This window comes from Gadus chalcogrammus, chromosome 1 (genome assembly GCF_026213295.1).
Source record: "Gadus chalcogrammus isolate NIFS_2021 chromosome 1, NIFS_Gcha_1.0, whole genome shotgun sequence".
In the NCBI taxonomy this organism is placed as follows: domain Eukaryota; kingdom Metazoa; phylum Chordata; class Actinopteri; order Gadiformes; family Gadidae; genus Gadus; species Gadus chalcogrammus.
The window spans coordinates 96,788-115,663 of NC_079412.1; the positions used below are offsets into that span (position 1 = coordinate 96,788).

Genomic DNA, 18,876 nt, shown 5'->3' on the forward strand with positions numbered 1-18,876 from the left:
GCTACAGTTCCCGCAGTATCTGGAATGATAGGGTAGAGAATTAAAAAAGCTCTAATCATAAAAGCAAGATGAAGGTAAAATAAAATAATGAGCAGCTGAGCCATGAGCATTATATATATTATAACATATTATATTATATTTAGAGCTTCGGGAGTCGCAAACGGCAACAATCACTTCTCCTCCAAGCTGCAGTTCACTCGGAGTGCAGGGAACGGTTGGCCCAGCCGGTTGGTCGGTGATTGGCTGTTTTACGTTACTTCACCCACGTTACCCACAGGGAGTGAACACTGATTGGCTCGTGTCGCCCTGCGACACGTTTCATGTTCGGTGTGAACATACAGTAAGCCTTGAATTAAAGTTTTGATGCATACAATCACACCAGTTTTTGGTGTGATACGTAACCGTAGCAACGCTGGTAAACAAACCCTCGGAGCTCGCTTTTGGCCGAGCTTTATACCATATAGTTCTTGCTGAAGGCATTTAATGGTCAAAATATTATTAATAAATATTCGAATATTAATATTAATAAACAAACAAACTTTGAATATGATTAAAAGTTCCGAGTTTGGAACCGATAAGCGGAATCGTTAAGCAGGCATGCTAACGATTCCAAGGAATTGGTTCACTGGGAACCGGTTCTGAACAAGAACCGGTTCTCGATTCCCATCCCTACCAATCTGGTTGATCTATGTAGCACAAATCTATCAGTCCGTGTTATCCTGATCAAACATCTTTAATGAAAAGATAACACGCAGTCTTGCTTACCGTCACCGTTGGTGTCAATGTGAACAGCATGGTCCACAGGTGTAGTTTTCTTTTTACTGGAAGTACCCGCTGTTGACTTCTTTCTCTTTCTCCCGACAGTAGGTCTACCTGGGTTTATCTCGGTATTTTGCGCATCGCCGTTGGGAACACTGGTATCGGACATTTTACCAGACCGTGTATTCATTCCTTATAATCAATGCCAATGCAGGCTTGCTGAGTGAGCGTGTCTGTCTCGGTTGTCAGTCCCCGGTTGTCACTCATCAAAGTACAGCGGTGATGCGAGGTGATTGACAAGTTGACAAGTTGACAACCAGTCAATATGATGGAGGAGGCCGGATGGCTCCTCCTTCAGCCTGTGAATGCATTTATGATTGGCTTGTTTCCCCCTTGTCGTCACCCCGACCTATAATACAATTCAAACGTAATCTGGCGGGAGCTAGTCACATTGTAGCCAAATAATGCCTGGTTTAGCCACTGAGCTCAGAGAGCTTATTGAAGGCAGAACTAAATCTAAAAGAAGACATAGACAAATAATCAAATGGATGCAGAAGAAAAGGCTTCTAAGAAGATGGACGAGATGCCAAAAATGCAAACACAAGATGAAATTCAAGGAATCAGTTTGTGTGGACAACTATGCATGGTAAGTTTATTTATTTTTACCCATGCATGGGTATTTTGGTTCAAAATTTTAGTGAAATTAAATCTATTTAATTGTGAGCTGATAATAGTGCACAATATATCTTCTTAAATCATGTTTAACATTAATTTCTAGAAATACATTACTATACACTACACTACTTAATACTAATCTACAAGATCCCAACACGTCAAAACGTTGTGAGCTCATAGATCTGCTATTTTCAGACAGAAATACTGAAAAATTGGGTTAAACTTTTTTTAAACATATTTACACACATTTTATGGGGGTTCCTGGCACAAAATATTTCCAGATGGGGTCCATGGCCAAATACACATTACTTGGGGGTCCTTGACATGCAAATGTTTGAGAATCACTGCTCTAGCCACTACCCTGGCCTGTGTCATTCTTATCTTTATTTGTATCTTCAGGGTTTGCAAACACCATAACCACAGAGGGAGGAAACTGAAGAGGTCAATTAGACACAAATCTATATTCAGCAATTCAAAGGTCTCCCTCTTCAACTGGATGCGCTTTGTGTACAGGTACGCTATGGCATAGGTATATGATTTTAGCCTGTCTGTCTATGATGAAAGGTGTTTATTTCAATATAAATACTGTATAACTATGCTGTCATAAACAATAACTGGAGACTATGTAGTAAAGCTTGTGATTATTATGTTATGGAGCATCTCTAGGCTCATGATGATAACAGGTGCTTGAAGTTATTCACTTTCGTGATTTATTTTGCTAAAAAGTGTAATTCACAGCTTGAATTCTTAACAGTTTAACAATTATGGAAATATGTTTAATTGCTGTTACTTAGGGGATGCTGTGTTGGTCAGCATTAGGCCTGGTGGAGCAACATGACTGTCTGACCCTGCCTCTTGAAGCTCAATGGCAATTGGCTCTCTCAATCTATAGGCTCTGGCAATTAATATTAGAAATAGGATTTTACAAATATCCTACAGTATTATTAGTTCCAAATATATTGACAGAGCTCTGTAGAAAATACCACAAAACATATTTTCCATCATTATTGCTGTTTTTGTCTACACAGGAGTGGACAATTTTCATATCCCGGGGTGCAGTAGATGCAAACTTTGTGTATCAAACCAAAAAAATCAAAAGAACTGTGGTATAATAATTATTTGCCTTGTCCCATCAGATTTGCACAAGGCCTGCGTCTACGTCAAGTGGACATGATCAATGATGACATTTCTGGAAGCTCAGCAACCCTGTCCAAGATGGCTCAAAAGCTGCGAGATGTGTGCACTACTGCGATGGACAGATATCAGCAAGCAAAAGGCCAGCACATTGGGGGGCGGCAGCAGTTTGTCACCATTGATGAGAGCCACTTCAGACACAAAAGAAAGGCAAGCAGGATAGTATCTTATCAAGATAGTAATGCAAATTACCATTGAATGACTTCATTTTGTTTAAAGAAGAAGAATTCCTAATATTTTATGTTTTTTCATCAGTACGGACGGGGACGAATGGCTGGTGGCTGGAAGAGGAAGAAGTGGGTGTTTGGGATGCTAGGTGTGAACAGGAGAGGGAGAAGACATGCAAAGCCTGTTCTTCGCTTAGTTGAGAGAAGAAGAAGGAGAGATCTGGTGCCACTTTAGCTCACCATGTTAAAGTGGGATCTACAATAATAAGTGATGAGTGGCGGCTTATCGCAATGCTTTAACTCAGCTAGGTTATACCCATTTCACCGTCAATCACAGTGTGTCATATGTCGATGCCCAAACAGGTGCACATACTCAGCACATAGAGAGGGCCTGGAGAACGGTTAAGGAAAATGTGTGGAGACTCAGAGGGAATCGTACAGAGGAGTTACTGGTAGACCATCTCAGAGTTATTGAATGGCATGAGTGGCTTGCCCGAAAGCATCGCAAAGGGCCGTTAGGACGGATAATCCATGACATTGCTGTGATGTATGGACATTAAATGTCCCTCTGAAATTCTGTTTATCCAGTGTTTAGCACAAAAAGTGCAGAAACCTCATGTGTTTGTATACTGTTGTATACTGCTGTTCTGCCATGTAATGGCTCAGTATGCGTGTTTCTATACATTAAACACAATGTTCAACATTTCATCTGTGGTGTTTCTTTGGTCAAATACAGTACACAGAAAAGCCTATGGTTGGAACAAGGTTGAGGTACAAAAATTAGATATTTTAAATATCACATCAATTTCTGTACCTTGAACTTGTTCCACCCATTTGCTGTTCTACAAAGTTTCACTGGTATTAGTAGATGGTTAACAAACTATTAACAACTGATCTGTAAAGTGTGAGTTAATATATTAGTTAAGTATTAGTTAATAGCTTATGTAGGTTATTGGGACGTTATTCTAAAGTTGCAACTATTCCTCATTTACTAACAGTTAATAAATGAGGAATAGTTGCAACTTTAGAATAACGTTCCAATAACATACATAAACTATTAACTGATACTTTATATATGTTATTGGGACGTTATTCTAAAGTTGTAACTATTCCTCATTTACTAACAGTTAATAAATGAGGAATAGTTGCAACTTTAGAATAACGTCCCAATAACATATATAAACTATTAACTAATGCTTAACAAGTCATTTATAACTCATTAACTAACAGTTTGTTAATGATCTATTAACTATCTACAAGGCATCATTATAAATCCTTAACAAACTGTTAGCCAACACTTAACAAGTCATTAATAACTAATTTATTAACAGTTTACTTATGATCTATTAACTAGTTATAACGGATAGTTATTATAAAGTGTTACCCAGTATTATCACACAATTGTAGATATCATACTTAAGCTTTTGGCTGGATACCAGTGCAATGCACAAAATGGGCTATTGTTTGCACTTAATGTCCCTCGTATATGCCCCTGCAATACCGCTCTCGACTACAAGCTCTACAAGGTCACATAAAGGCTCACCTTCTTCAATGAAACTTCCATATGAAAATCCAGGCTGTAGTTTTAGGTACTTTCTAAGTCCATGGTATTCCACTTTGAGGAGCATTATGCATAACCTGTTGATAAATCAAACCAAATCTAGGATTTCATTGGTGCAGGAGTCCACATTACTTGCAATACTGTTCATTATTCAATAAGACACTAATTGAGCAAACTAATAGTTTGCAATTTACTTAAAACATGGTCAAACATTAATTCGACATGCTTATCATTAACAAATGCATACAGAGTTTAGAGAAAATAACATCTACTACCAACCGTCTCCTCGCTGGTCTTAAAAGTTGCTAACTTAACAGCTAAGGCACATGGTTACTAAAGCCAGGGAAATGTGGCGGCACGGTCAACTAGCCTAGCTTTTTTGCTTAAAGTTCGTCCAGCAAAAGCAAATTATGCTACCGTTAGCCTCGCTGGTAAAACGATTGTTCAATTCATAACTACCATTTACGTAAAGTTCACACCAATCCCAGACGAAGTTCTACCACTAACACTAGCCACCACTTATGCTAGCAATGTCTAACGTTAGCTTCGTGGCAGCTAGAACCATAGACATATAGAATTATGTATATGGCTAGAACTAGCTAGCCAGTCATTGAGTTAGGTGAAATTCAATGTGGTAAAAAAAGAAGTTATTATTCCAAATTCAAGAAGGTTTAAGATGTTGCTGACTCGTAGTTTATATGTATAGCGGTTTTCTACATTAAAATACATAAATCTGATCAGACCGAATAATTTACAATATCAGATAGCCGTCGAAGTCTATACCGTTAGCGACCTAGAAGCTAACGCTAGCTAGTTATCTAGCTACAGAGTTTGACGGCAAACAACTCGAATATATGTCTAAGTGGGTAAAATACGTTACAATGACAATACACAAAATGATATTAAACGATACTAATTGTGTTGGGTGGTTTATATTCTAGCCTTCAACAAATTAATTTTACCTTCAAACTTGCGCTGCCAGCCTTCAACAATGGCGTCCGTCTCTCGGCGTCAACGGTCCTCTTCTTCACCACGCATGCAGAAACCGGAAGAGGTGATTACTCCGCCCAAGCGTTTTAATATTTACACCGACATAGAACGCTAGGCTGAACGTTTAAATTACACTATGGGTGAATGTTTTTGGTCAAACAACTCTAAACTGTACACTAATCAACACTAATCAACTCTGAAAATTGTAACACCAAATAATTAACACTGGCCATTTTACTGTGTGGTGTTCCGATGGTGAAGCAGCAGGTGAAAGTTATTTTGGACTAGGGGCATTGGCAGGTGGCCTAGTGCCATCATCACAGGATGATTGGTGCTAACCGATGGTCATGCCGGAATGCAGCAGCCAGTCCGAGTCCCTGCACCCTCTTCCACAAGGCCTGGTTGAAGTGGAAGTAGCATCCACACACTCGTGCCCTTGGAAGCTCTGTTTCCTGCGCAGTCATCAGTGCCTGTTCAAAGTCACAGATTACCTTTACAGGGATCCAGTGGTGGTGCGTGATTCTTCTCATTTCACATTTGACACATTGGACAAAGCTGCAAACTTGTCGCTTTTCGGCGACAATCGCCGTTTTCTTGGTCAATTTGGTCATTCACGTGATTCGTGTAGAACCGGAGAGTTTTCTTTTGGGGGGGTGGGGGGGGTCCAGAATTGCGAAAAATTATTGGATCATTCTTATAATTGACATTTCTCTGGGCCAATCGGAATCTTGAAGCACACAGCGCCAACTGAGCTCGCCATTGGATGAGACTGTCGCCTGGCTACCGCGCATGCGGCCAAACAACGCAAGAGAGCTTGCAAAACACTCGTCCAGGGGCATGTACTACGAAGCTCGATTAGAGGGTTAGCAAGGTATGTTGAGCTGAAAGCCTGGGTTAGCTGTACCACGAAAGTCGATCTCTTTAAGCGTCGCTCTATCACCATGGGGACTTATGCTCGCAACCAAACCTGGTCGGAGCAGCTTTTCAGCTAGCCGGAGATCGGCCACTTAAATCGGCGTGCGCATTTTCCTAGCCCCTCCTCCGACAATGGCGTCACCATTTTTGGGTATTCCGGTGGACCACGGCGCACTTATCGTACAGGCGTCTCTCCGGAGACAGGGTTTTTCGGGACAGAACCGATCCCTCGGCATTGTCTGACGATATTCTTTATGAGAGATACTGATTCTCATCAGAGGGTATTCGTTATTTGATCGTCCTTGTTTGACCGTATGTAGGCAATGCTGCACAAAGAAAACGTGCACTTACTGTTGCGCAGTGTGTCTGTGTTTCAAGTTCGGAGGTGGCCCTGCACGTTCAACGTACATTAACCATAGTCAAGTGCCGTGTTTTCCATTATCCCTTACATAACCGCTATGTAGGCGTAGGCATTTTTTATTCTACAAATTCATATTATAGCTGTGAGAATTGTTAAAAAAAACCACCTCCATAGTTGCCCTGGAGTCACAGGGTGACAGTCTATGGCAAGCCGAGTGTGCCACAATTCGACTTCAATTAAACGCGTTCTGAAACGCCAGCACGCGTGCCCAGAACGCGTTTTGGTTTTCCAGAACGCGTTCCGGCGTTTCAGCGCGCGCGCCCAGAACGCGTTCTGGCATTTCAGCGCGCGCGCCAAGAACGCGTTCCGGCATTTCTGCGCGCGCGCTCAGAACGCATATTAGCATATTAACAGCACGCGTGCTGTTAATATGCTAATGCGCTCCTCCCCTCAATTTTCTCAGCCAATAGATTTGAGCCGTTTTCACCTAATCATATGCTAGGGCAAACACACAGACAACATCAGTCGAGACCAGAGCTCTTCTTTCGCGAATCTTTTCTGTTGTGTCGTTCTTAAAGTCGAAAGATGTTAAGATGTTTCAAATTATGTGGTTAATGTGGAGGTGGTGAACACTACAAGTACATACACTTTGACTATACACTATCTAAGCTACTTGACCGAACATTGTGTATGGTAAGTGCCGTGGCAACTATGATAACATAATTAAAAAATACTTTTATTTATAGCGTATTGTTTATTACATTTATTTATTACAGCATTACATGAGTCAGCTTATTCGTCTTCTGAGTACAATAAAAACAATAAAAGAGTTCAGAAGTTAGAGTTAAAATTCCATTAGAAGTAAATAAGTCCGTCTGAAGTATTAACATGCAGTTGCAGGTTTTAGCCTGTACGTGGTAGTAGCCTATAAGACGAGGTATAATTCACTTCATCAGTTGGAATGAGACAGATAGAAAAAACTATATATATATATAGAATATATCAAATGTAATAGAAAAAATACAATAATAGTGTACTTTATTAAGCCGTTGTGGAAATTCTTTCTCTACATTTAACCTATCTGGTACTACTACACCCAGAGCAGCATGTGGCCACACAGGTACAACTGACAGAGAAGACCACACTGTTATACAAGTCAAAAACCAGTAAAGGAGAAAAAAGCTGCAGCCAGCCCTGTGTAACAACAGGCCGGAGCAGCAAGCAGAGCCAGAGAGCAGCATGCTCAGCAAGAGGCTTTAAAGTCTGCCCAATTAGGCCTTCCTTTGATTCAGTACCTGCCCATCCGGACAGCTCTATCTGCAGGCTTGGGGGAAAGAGACAGACCAAAATATACACAGCCTGTTGGAGAGAGACTGACAGGCTTGAGATGCTATTTATTAATAATCATCATAATGTTACTATTACCGTAGTCTCAATAAGGGACATCAAGTCCCCACCAAGTCCATCACCTCTGTAAATAGAAACTTAAAGCTTAAAAATACTTCAGTTCTCAACAATGGAGAAGAATAGGAGAAACTACAGATTCATCTGACTCCATTAAGAACAGTTACGAATAAACTTAAATGTAACCAGGTAAACCAAATTAAACGAATCACAACCAGATATATATTTAAAAACACACACACACACACACACACTCCCGCAGAGGCCAATAGAGAAGAGACAATATCAAGGACTTCAGGGTCAGTTTTTCAAAAGTAATGTGATTTATACAAATCTGGTCTTTGTCTCAAGCTAGGGCACTGCCCATCCATCCAGCTGACTTGTGATTGGTCAACTGATGTGTGACTAAGGTGTGAAGTTCATCTTTACACATTGTACATAATTCATAGGCCACAACTATGCATATGCGTAAGATTACCATAAAACCATAAATCAGACTGCTGTCCACATTACAAGGATTAACTCAAGACCAAATATCAGTATGTTACATCCAGAAATACACTTGCAGATCATTTCAGTATCACAATTCTAACTTCTTTGATTCTGAGGTGTCCATAGGCTGTGCTTATTAGATTGGGCTGGTCACACCACATGGGTGCCCATTACAATGAGTCTTTGTGTGAATGGCTGAGATGACTTCGAGACAGAGTTAGAGTGCATTAATTACATTCTTACACTGGTTATTATGTACAAGAATAAAATATGAAATAGACAATTTACCTGTCTCTACCTTCTGAATTGCACACCCTCATGAATGAGCCACCCTCATTCACAGATACACACCAAATATGAGAAAGGGAACAAGTCAGCTTGTTGTTTTGTTCTGTGGAACAGACTCTACCCTCTCTGGCCAGTCGAGCAAAAAAAAACATTAGCAGCTAGGGATGGGTCAGAATATTCGATTATTCGATTATTCGTTCCTGAGGGTCAAAGTCGATTTTTAACATTTGGACTATTAACATTTTTTCCCTTTCAAATAAACAAGAATTAACGTACAGAACTAATGTTGGTTCTCTAGCACTATTACAACACAAACACTGATCACTGTTTAAGTTAGATTTTTTGCGTTTAAGATATTAAGTGATTTCTTGCTGATCCATGGCTGCCTTTGTGAATGTCGGCACACATTGAATAATCGATTATTCGTTCAAACCACCTACTGATTATTCGACCATGAACATTTTTAGTTATTCACATCCCTATTAGCAGCAGGTGCTTGTGGCCCAGCAGAAGCAGGGGGTGTGTAGAGGATCAGCATCTGGAGGTGGCAGACCAGCATCAGGAGTAAAGATAGTCTGCATAGCCGTTGACTGTAGTCCCTGAGACATGCTTTCAAATACGCACACATTGAGGCCTGATTTGGTGTAAAGCCCACTCACCACGTCAAGGTACAGGCTACGAGTGGGAACATAGAAGAAGCAAGACAAAACAATACAAACATAGAGGGTAAAGGGGTGGAGTCCTGTCTCCAAGGGAGGAGGGGGTGGAGTCCTGTCTCCAAGGGAGGAGAGGGGTGGAGTCTTTTCTCCAAGGACAGAGTGGAGTCAACCTGTTGGTCTGTTCTCTGGAACAGAGTCCAGGAATGACAGAAGACCACGGATCAGCGCTATTCCATGCTCACCTCTAGGGCCACTGAGAGGGTCAAACTGTGCCCTAATCTGCCCCATGACAGCATCATCAATAGTGTACTCATCATGAGGCACAGCTACCCTCTCTGGCCAGTCGAGCAACAAACCCCCAACAGCAGCAGCAGCAGGTGTTTGTGGCCCAGTAGCAGCAGCAGCAGCAGCAGCAGCAGCAGCAGCAGCAGCAGCAGCAGCAGCAGGAGCAGGAGCAGGAGCAGCAGCAGCAGCAGCAGTTGGTTGTGGCCCAGCAGAAGCAGTTGGTGGGTGTAGAGGAGGTGCATCTGGAGGTGGCAGACCAGCATCAGGAGTTGCAAAGACACTCTGCATAGCCGTGGACTGTAGTCCCTGCTGGTGGAGACATCCTCTCACAAAGAGTTGGATTGGGCTCCTGTGCCTTTCGGTCCTCAATCCATGGTGGTTCCATTGATTGGTGAAGTCTGCCAAATCTCTGTTCAGCCTAGGGAGGTAGATGTAATGAAGAGCCCAGAGGTGCTGTTCATTGTCAACATCAATGACTCCCTCACTCTCCAAAAATTTGAAAAGCCTGTGGTAGACATTGGATATGCCACGCCACATATCTCCCCACAGTCTCTCAATGCGTTGGTTGTGAACGCTTCTTCCCTGAATGGCACTGCCTCTTCTAGAGCCCCTGAAGACGTTCATGAACATGCAGATATCTGCATTTTCTCCTCCTCTGTCTGTCCTGATCCTGGAGGGGACCCCGTGTCGGACAATGGCGCCAACAAAACTCTCCAACACCGTGCTGCTCCTGTTGTTGTTTGAGGCCCGGAGGAAAACAATAAGGCGGCTGAAGCCATCTATTCCCCCATGTATGACGATCCGCCATCTAGAACAAAAACAAAATATGAATCCTTTATTATTATGGATCGACGGAATTTATTATCGGAAAAATAAGACCCAAAAACTACTCGACTACCTGATCAGCTTGTGGTTCCCATCGATGTGCCACAAAGAGTTGGGACCCTGGACCTGGTAAACCCTTCTCTCTGGCCTCCGCAGAAGAGATCGGACAGCAGCCGCTGCTGGATTTGTCCTCAACATACTCTCCCTGACTCTCCCACGTTGGACACGAAACCCTCTGGTGCGCAAGGACGTTCGTACTGACTCCGGACCAATCTGGTCATTGCCAGCCACAACCTCCCTCACGAGGTCATCCAAATCCGAATCAGAAATTATTGCAAACTGATTTGTCCCGATCAGTTGGAAATTTCTATCATGGGTAAAAAAATAATAATAATTGTTGGTTGTTGTGCTTAACAAAGTAATTGTTTAGCACAACTACCAATAGAAATGTGATTGTTTATGTTTGCAGGAGTGGACATCCTATTAAAAATGTAAATGTTTTAGACCATAGAATTTTTTCATCAAATCAGAATACTATCAATTCAGAAAATAAGCATAGAAGTCACAAACCTCAGACGTCGATGTACAGTACGGACTGAAACCTGGAGAAGTGCAGCAATTTCTTTGACTGAAAATCTGCAGGTCCTCAGAAAGGACAGCTGCTCCTCAGTTATTTGATAACTGGGTGGACCTCTCCTTCCTTCCCAAACCAACGTTGCCTGGTAACCAGAACTACCTGCAATGACATTTGACCATTAGACTACAGTGGACAGGTTACAACAACAATTTGACAGATAGTAGTCATCTTCATGAGGGCCAACAGACACTTGGATGTTGTAATCCCCCTGCCCCCGTAACTTCCAATAGACATCAGTCAAACAGTAGCCTTGGAATGTCAACGTAATTTTCAGTACCAACAGTACCTGTTTTGTGAAGCCAATAGCACCCACACATTTATCACACCCCTATATGACTAGCCCTAACTTAATGAACAGTCCATTATAGCCTCAATCAGACTTTAAGGGTCCTCCAACCAGACTCAGTCCTTTTAAAGTGGACCAAGAAGTGGGCTGAAGCAAAAATAACTCAGATCTTTGTTCATGCTGAGTCACTGTTGACTTTGTGGGCTGAAAGGGACCAAATGTGAATCCACCCCAAGATGTTTAAAGGTTTCATTCAGTGTGGAGAATGCACTCATCAAACATCACTTCTTGTTACCTTGTTGCCTGTGCTGACCAGCCATTCTGACTTCATGAATGTATTCAGCCAGGTAGCTGAGAATTCGGTCCACAATATCAGCATTTAACAAGGTCCCTCTTGCATACTGGAGGCTTCTCTGCATCATCTCCAGTCTGGTAAAACCACAACAACAAGAACAAATGTACATATGATCTAGTTTGTTGTGAGCCTGTGCTACACTACACACTTCTAACATCATTGGTTGCGCCAGAGCAATATTTAAGAGATCATAGAATCAGTGTTGGCAAGCTACTTGGAAATTGTAGTGAGCTAAACCATCAGTTACTCTGCCATAAATAAAGCTTCACTACACACATAACAACCAGACAAATGTAGCAAGCCAAGTTACACAAACACAGTAAATGTAGTTCACTACATTAGGACGCTTAAGGAACCCAGTACACCCGAGACAAATGAATGATAACACCAGACTATTGTCTTTACAAATGTCTGTGTTGAATAATGTTAGAAATAAAACTTGCATTGCATTTAGTTTTAGCCTAGCACCAGCGATCTCAGCAACTAGAAGGACTGAAGGAAACGTGTTGAAAAAAGGTATCCAATGATAAAGCTCTTTTACTGTTAAAGCTGTGCTAATTTCACATGGCAATCAACAAGTTTAAGTTTAAACACATTTCATGCCCAGTGGGGTGTTCCACAAAGCCGGTTTTATCACATAACCGGGTAAGATAACCCAGGGTTTGCTGTAACCCTAGGTTTTCCGTTCCAAATGGATCACGGTATGTTAGTTGCTATAGCAACATATGCTCTGAATCAAACCTGGTCGGACCAGGTTTTGCGCAGGTTAAGTTTGAAACATAACCCCGGTTTTGGGTATTTCAACCGGCGTTCACCGCAGATTTCATGTGTTCACAATGGCATGCACTTTTGATGAGAGAAATGCTGATATCAGAGTGCAAATTATACGTGCAATCCACCGGGAGCGATTGATAAGACCACGGCTCGACATCTTGGCATATTGGATGACTTTTTGCTGGAGTGGAGAGGTATAGATTCTCGCGCAAATCTTTAATATATTTAAATAGCCTTACATAGCCAACACTACCAATCGAGGACCTAGCCTCAGTTCACTCCAGACTATTTGCGTAGCCCTCCGTTTTTTTCAAATGGTAGTTTTATCTAGGCTATAATGCTGGAGATGCTGAGCACATCACAGTCGTTTCAGATGACCCATCCAAGATTTGTATCGGCCTCCTATCATACAAAGAATATTGTCTGAGTACTATGCCGAGAGGCATTTAGCCTACAACATAAAGTATAAAATAGTCCTAACGGACTTGCATCCACTGGAGAATGTTCGATCGTAGCCGGCGGCTTCCTTACAAGCACTGATCCATCTGTGAAGTTGATGAATTGTCACTTTTAGGTTTTCTACCCAGTTACCAAAAAAAGAAACATTTGGAATAGTATGCGCTGTGGCAAGCACACGGTTTGCATGTGTTACTTCGAAGGCAAAAAAAATCTAAAATAGCCTACAAGAAAACACAAAAACCTACATTCAACCAGTGTGGGGTATGGCCCATGACTCTCTGAGGTGGTAGGTACCTCCAGGTACCCCCTCCATGCCAGGGCGCCCTGAATTTATGTTTATTAACAGCTCCTCCACCGGGGTCAAGACAATTTGAGGGCCAGATCCAGTCTGCCGACTGTCAGCCTTTTCACGATTGGCTTAAAAAAATGGCTTATTTAAATTTATACCAATACGATGGTGGGAAAAGCTTTTTTTTTTTTTATACTTCATTTTTATACTTGATCCTCTGACCGCTTGGAAGCAATCGGAGTACATATTGTTTTAGAAGAAAGGGGTTATGTGGTAGATCTTTAAGAATGCTTAACTGGGATATTTATATATTCATGGCTCAAATATTAAGGATCATGCTTTTGACGTGTAGGCCTAACTAACGCATTTACGCGGTCAGCGATCCGCTGCCAGGCTTTGGTTCTCCGGGTTCCAGAGGTTTTAGCGTTCCCTTTTCTTGTGATAATGTCCTTCTCCTCGTCATAGCTCTCCAGGAGAACCTGGAGTTCCATTTCATTTAAATAAGCGGCCCGTTTCGCCATATCGATCAGGGTTTCCATGATCCATACATCACGTCTTTTTAAGTTTGGTGTGGATGCGCACAACCCTGTGTTAACCAACCCCGAGTTGATTGAACTAATGCATAACCGCTGCTGTGGAACCGAAAACTCTGGGTTGGTCGGCACAGGGTCAATCAACCTAGAGTTCAGCGTTAACTCAGTGTTTGTTAAACCTCCGTTCGTGGAAAACCCCTCAGGTGTCTGTATGAGTGTTAAAATTTGGATTGAATTAATAAGAAGTTTCAAAATTCAAAAGATAGGCCTACAAGTTCAAGTTTGTTGCAGGGAGTTTTTAATGCTACAAACGGCTGCTTTGTGTTTAGCAACAGTGAGAAATGAGGAATTGCTGAGACCTGATGGCCATCAAAGCCGATTAAATGCATGGTCAGAGGAGAATGAGTGGAGAGTTGCTATCATTTAGCAACGCAGCAACGAACGCTGGCGCTAGTCTATGAACAGCAGTGCATCCTGCATACTGTAAATCCTCTAATATAGGCCCGGGCCTTTATTTTACTCAAGCGCATCACGGCCCAGGCCTTTATTGGAAGGAGGCCAGAATTAGAGGCAGGCCTCTATTTCTATTTGAGCAAACGGACTACCAGTAGAATTAATAAAAACGACATTTTGTGTCTATTTGAACCTATAAAATACTAGGTTCATTTATTGAAAAAGTACAGTTATAACATATGGTATGCATACAGAACATTAACAACAAAAACCGGTAATTCAGGCTAAATTAACAAAAACGTAGCAAACATACCGGTAGTGCATTGTGAACACTTTGAAGTTAAAAACCTTAAAAATCTTGAAAATGCCAACTTTTCATCGGATTGCTCCGTAGCCAATCATAATCGCTTACCTCGTTGTTAAGTTAACACACCCGGTCACCTCACTAGCAGTTTGTGTGTGGAGCCAGGGGTGCGTTCGGATTACGCAGTTTAGTATATCAATTCATAGTAACGCACCGCATTTAACGTTCAGTAACGATAACGGCGTTGTAAAGACTGAAACAGTAATTAGTTAGATTACTCCATTAGTGATAAAATAACGGCGTTATTCCAAACAAAGTTGAAGTCTCACGTGCTAGTCAAGAGCGAGGTGATTCAAAGAAAAACGTCGGTTCTAATAATAGAGAGAATATTAGAGGCCTTTATTTACCTCCGCCGACAGCAAGACCGGCCATTGTTAGAGACCCGACCGCTATTGGAATACAGGCCAATATTAGAGGATTTGCGGTAGCCTACAATAACGACACTTTTTTTTTTTTTTTACCGTCAGTGAATAGGACAGAGTGAAAGTCAAGTCTGTGTAATACATTATTTATTATACGACAATTGCACAAATAAATCAAGGAAAGAATGTCTATAAACTGGTCAACTTCTACTTGAAAGTCGTCCATTTTGTTTCGACGGCAATGTTTTTCACCCCCCGCTGACGACAGCTGTACAATCAGTTGTTGAACTGTGTAATATAGCTGCACTCCAAAAAGCTATAGTTTCACTCGATATTTCGCGCGTTGTGTAATAATGTATATATAAGCATATATAAGTATATAATACGTTGCAATAAGTTATTGCAACGTAGGCCTACTGCTAAACTTGAGGCCAACTACTAGTATTAGAAGCATCTGAAACTTAAGATCTACCTTGTTGCAATCTGCTGCAACACAGCTGGTCCAACGTCGTCCATCAGAAGCCGTCGAGTACAGTCATTCAAAAGCAGCTTGCAACGCGATACGAAGGTTCTCCAAGCCATAATCTCTGAAACAAAGAAGTACAAGTACAGAATTACCGTGTTCAACTGAACATGTGGACACCTGAAAGCCTGAAATCGAAACCGTGGGGCGGGTCCCCCTAAAATTAAGGTTGATGAAAAAAAATGTCATAAGGATTACATTATTACATTACAAATATATGTTTATAAATTAGTTATGGCCCACTGTTGTGTTTTCTTAATTGTGTAGGCCTACCCTATCACTCAATTCGGGCAAATTACTTTTTTTTTTAACCTAATATATAAAAAGTGCAATTTAAAGACAGAACCCGTGGCATAGATGTGGTAGAAACAATGATGGCTGCATTTGTGAAAGCAAATTACAGTAAATATGTCTGAGCAGAGGTGTGTATGTGTGTGTACATGTGATGTGGCTCTTTGCAGTAAAACAGTAAAAAATTGGCTCTTCTCTGACTGGTTGGCCACCCCTACTCTATGATGACATTGTGTGTGTGTGTGTGTGTGTGTGTGTGTGTGTGTGTGTGTGTGTGTGTGTGTGTGTGTGTGTGTGTGTGTGTGTGTGTGTGTGGGCCTCCCTGACCAATTTATGCTTAGGGCCCTCTTAGCAGCAACCCGGGCTAAACGTTCATTGGATAATGCTGTAATTTTGTCCCACCAACGGAGCTGCACTGGACCCCGAGCTTCTGCATGATGATTAGAGAAAATCTTTCTGAAACCCATAACTCCTTTTGATTGGACAGCCATAGCGTCGTCCGAAGACCAATGTTAAGCTCAGTCTTTGCTGAAGTTGGTAAACAGACTGAAATAAAACATTGTTCCAATTTGTTTTAATCATTGGTTAGTTTGTTCAGTAAATTCAGTCGACTAGCTAGCTAGTATGGTAGAAAAACATGGAGGCTTAAAAGAACATCTTGCCCAAATGTGATATCAGCGTGGAGAGAAACCGAGTCAGGAGGCCCTGTCCCTTTGTCATTCATATGCAGGGAGTTCCTTGGATCAAAGATGGCCCCCCACATCAGTATAGTTCTCAGTTCACTTAGATATTAAGTATATAATTATGTACGGTAAATCGTGTTACAGTAAAGCAAAACATTAAACTCTGTATTAATGTGTCTCTCTTCACGCCATATAGGCCTACTTTCAAAAGATGAACCCCCGATTGCCTCATTTACATATAAGTGGCCCCTGAGAGAGGCATCTGGCTCATGTCACCGTGAGGGTGGAGGACAGGGAGGGCTTTGATAAGAGGCCCTACTAGTCCATACTCCTGTTAAAGTCAGACACTACCAGCTTTATGAATATAATTATTGATACCACTGGCACATATAGTGGTATTGTTAACTATTACAATGCAAACATGTTTTACTGTTTAAATGAATATTGGTTTTACGGGGCTCATCTCTTAAACCAACATGGTAAGTCATGTTGGTTTAAGATGTATTCACAAAATATTCAGGCTGTATTCACAAAGCTTTTTATCTTACCGCTAGAAGTGCTCCTAACTCTAAATAAACGCAAAAAAAAAATAACGTATACGTTTTCTCTTAAAAGTAATTCACAAAGCCGCTAAGGATAAATCACTAAGAGTGACGCCCCCTTACGTCGATTCTCGTGCACGAGTTTAGAAGCGGTCAGTATGGTGATGTAGTCTATATCTCTTTATCATTTTGCAGTCCTCCATTGTCTCCAAAGTATTCCATCTTGCTGCAGCCATTTTCAGATTCTTTGTAAATAGGTCTTACTGAGTGAGTCCTAGAGGACTTTTAAGCTCTCCTAGATTTAGGTGCTACTTTTAGGCCTAAGATTCTTTGTGAATACGGCCCCTGGCCCCTATAGTTCCCTTACTATCATCCATTACTATTAGGGATGTAACGATACACAAGTGTCACGATTCAGTACGTACCTCGGTTTTTAAGTCACGGTTCGGTATGTTTTTCGGTACAGTTGTGTTTATTAAACAATTTTTATTTTATTTTGATTTATTCAATCGTATCAAACTAATGTCTTACACACATGAAAATACATCAAATACAATTGAGGATAAAAACACATTCAAGTCCAGGACTTAATTCCATTGTGGTCCTCAACACAAGACAAGACACTCAGTGTGTGATGTGCACCCACTTCTGGTTGTGGTGTTGTGGGGGCCACGATAACTTTTTAACTGTTACTGTTAGCATGACAACTTTTGAATCTGTCCATGCATCTGATGCGCCCCACCCTTAGCCAGCGCTAACGGTGGGTCCAAATGCACCCAGTTGCTCTTTTAAATTGATTAACTTTTAGGGGAATAGACTGCAGTATAATTGTGTGTCATGTCCAACATGTCTAGGCACAGCCTAGTTCTTCGGATTTCTTCTGTGGTATTTACCATGACAGGCCTGTCATGGGTTCAAAAGTTATTATATTACTCTACATTCTACCCAGACGTGTAGTAAATCACTCATATCAATAATTGAAAATATTGCATGATTGAGTACTAAAGAATAAATGGAAAATAATTGGAAGGTAAAAAGGTTTTGCACAAGATCTTACACTTGAAACTGGTTAGAAACAGACCAATAAACTAAAGCCTAAACTCCCAAAACTCAATAACATTAGTAAAAGCACAGATCAGTTCATAATGTCCATCCCTCCTACAACATTCCATTACCATAAACATACTGTCTATCATTTCCACATTTGACTATTTTATAGTAAAGTAGAAATTGCATCGTACAGGGGACATGTAATTATGACAAATGAGCATGAAAATATCATAAAATAAAATAAACAATAGACAGGCAATTGATACAACAGCTACAGGTTGGTGATGGAAGGTTTCCAATGACCCAAGAGCTCTGTTATGTGGTGAAGCATTGAGGATTGGCTACAGGAATGGAATGACTGGTTCTATATTTACGAGAATAGGTTCACTGGTGGGAAGCAGTAGGCAACAACCTCAGTGATCATATTCTTAAATAAATGATACCACAAACCTAACCACCATGGGAATTCCTTATAGTCTAAATAAACTTGCCTAGTTTGCCTGCTTTGTCAGGAATCAGGGTAGACCTTTATGATATGTATAAGTGAGTAGGTTGTTTAATTTTTTTTAAAATTCTGACTAATTTCTGACCAATACTCTCTTCAACAGAAGAGTATGACAGAAGCTTAGAGGAAAAGGAATACATTGTTGCCCTGATTTGGTGTAAAGCCCACTCACCACGTCAAGGTACAGGCCACGAG

The 18,876-nt window shown here is 41.2% G+C and overlaps 1 long non-coding RNA gene across 1 annotated transcript; it reads right to left on the reverse strand.

Moving 5' to 3' along the window:
• Positions 1-4,197: 4,197 nt before the first annotated feature.
• On the reverse strand, positions 4,198-5,963 carry LOC130391006 (uncharacterized). Its single transcript, XR_008896840.1, has 3 exons — positions 5,838-5,963; positions 5,319-5,381; positions 4,198-4,433 (listed from the first exon to the last, which is right to left on the reverse strand). It is a non-coding gene; the product is annotated as an uncharacterized LOC130391006 (long non-coding RNA).
• Between the last annotated feature and the right edge of the window lie 12,913 nt (positions 5,964-18,876).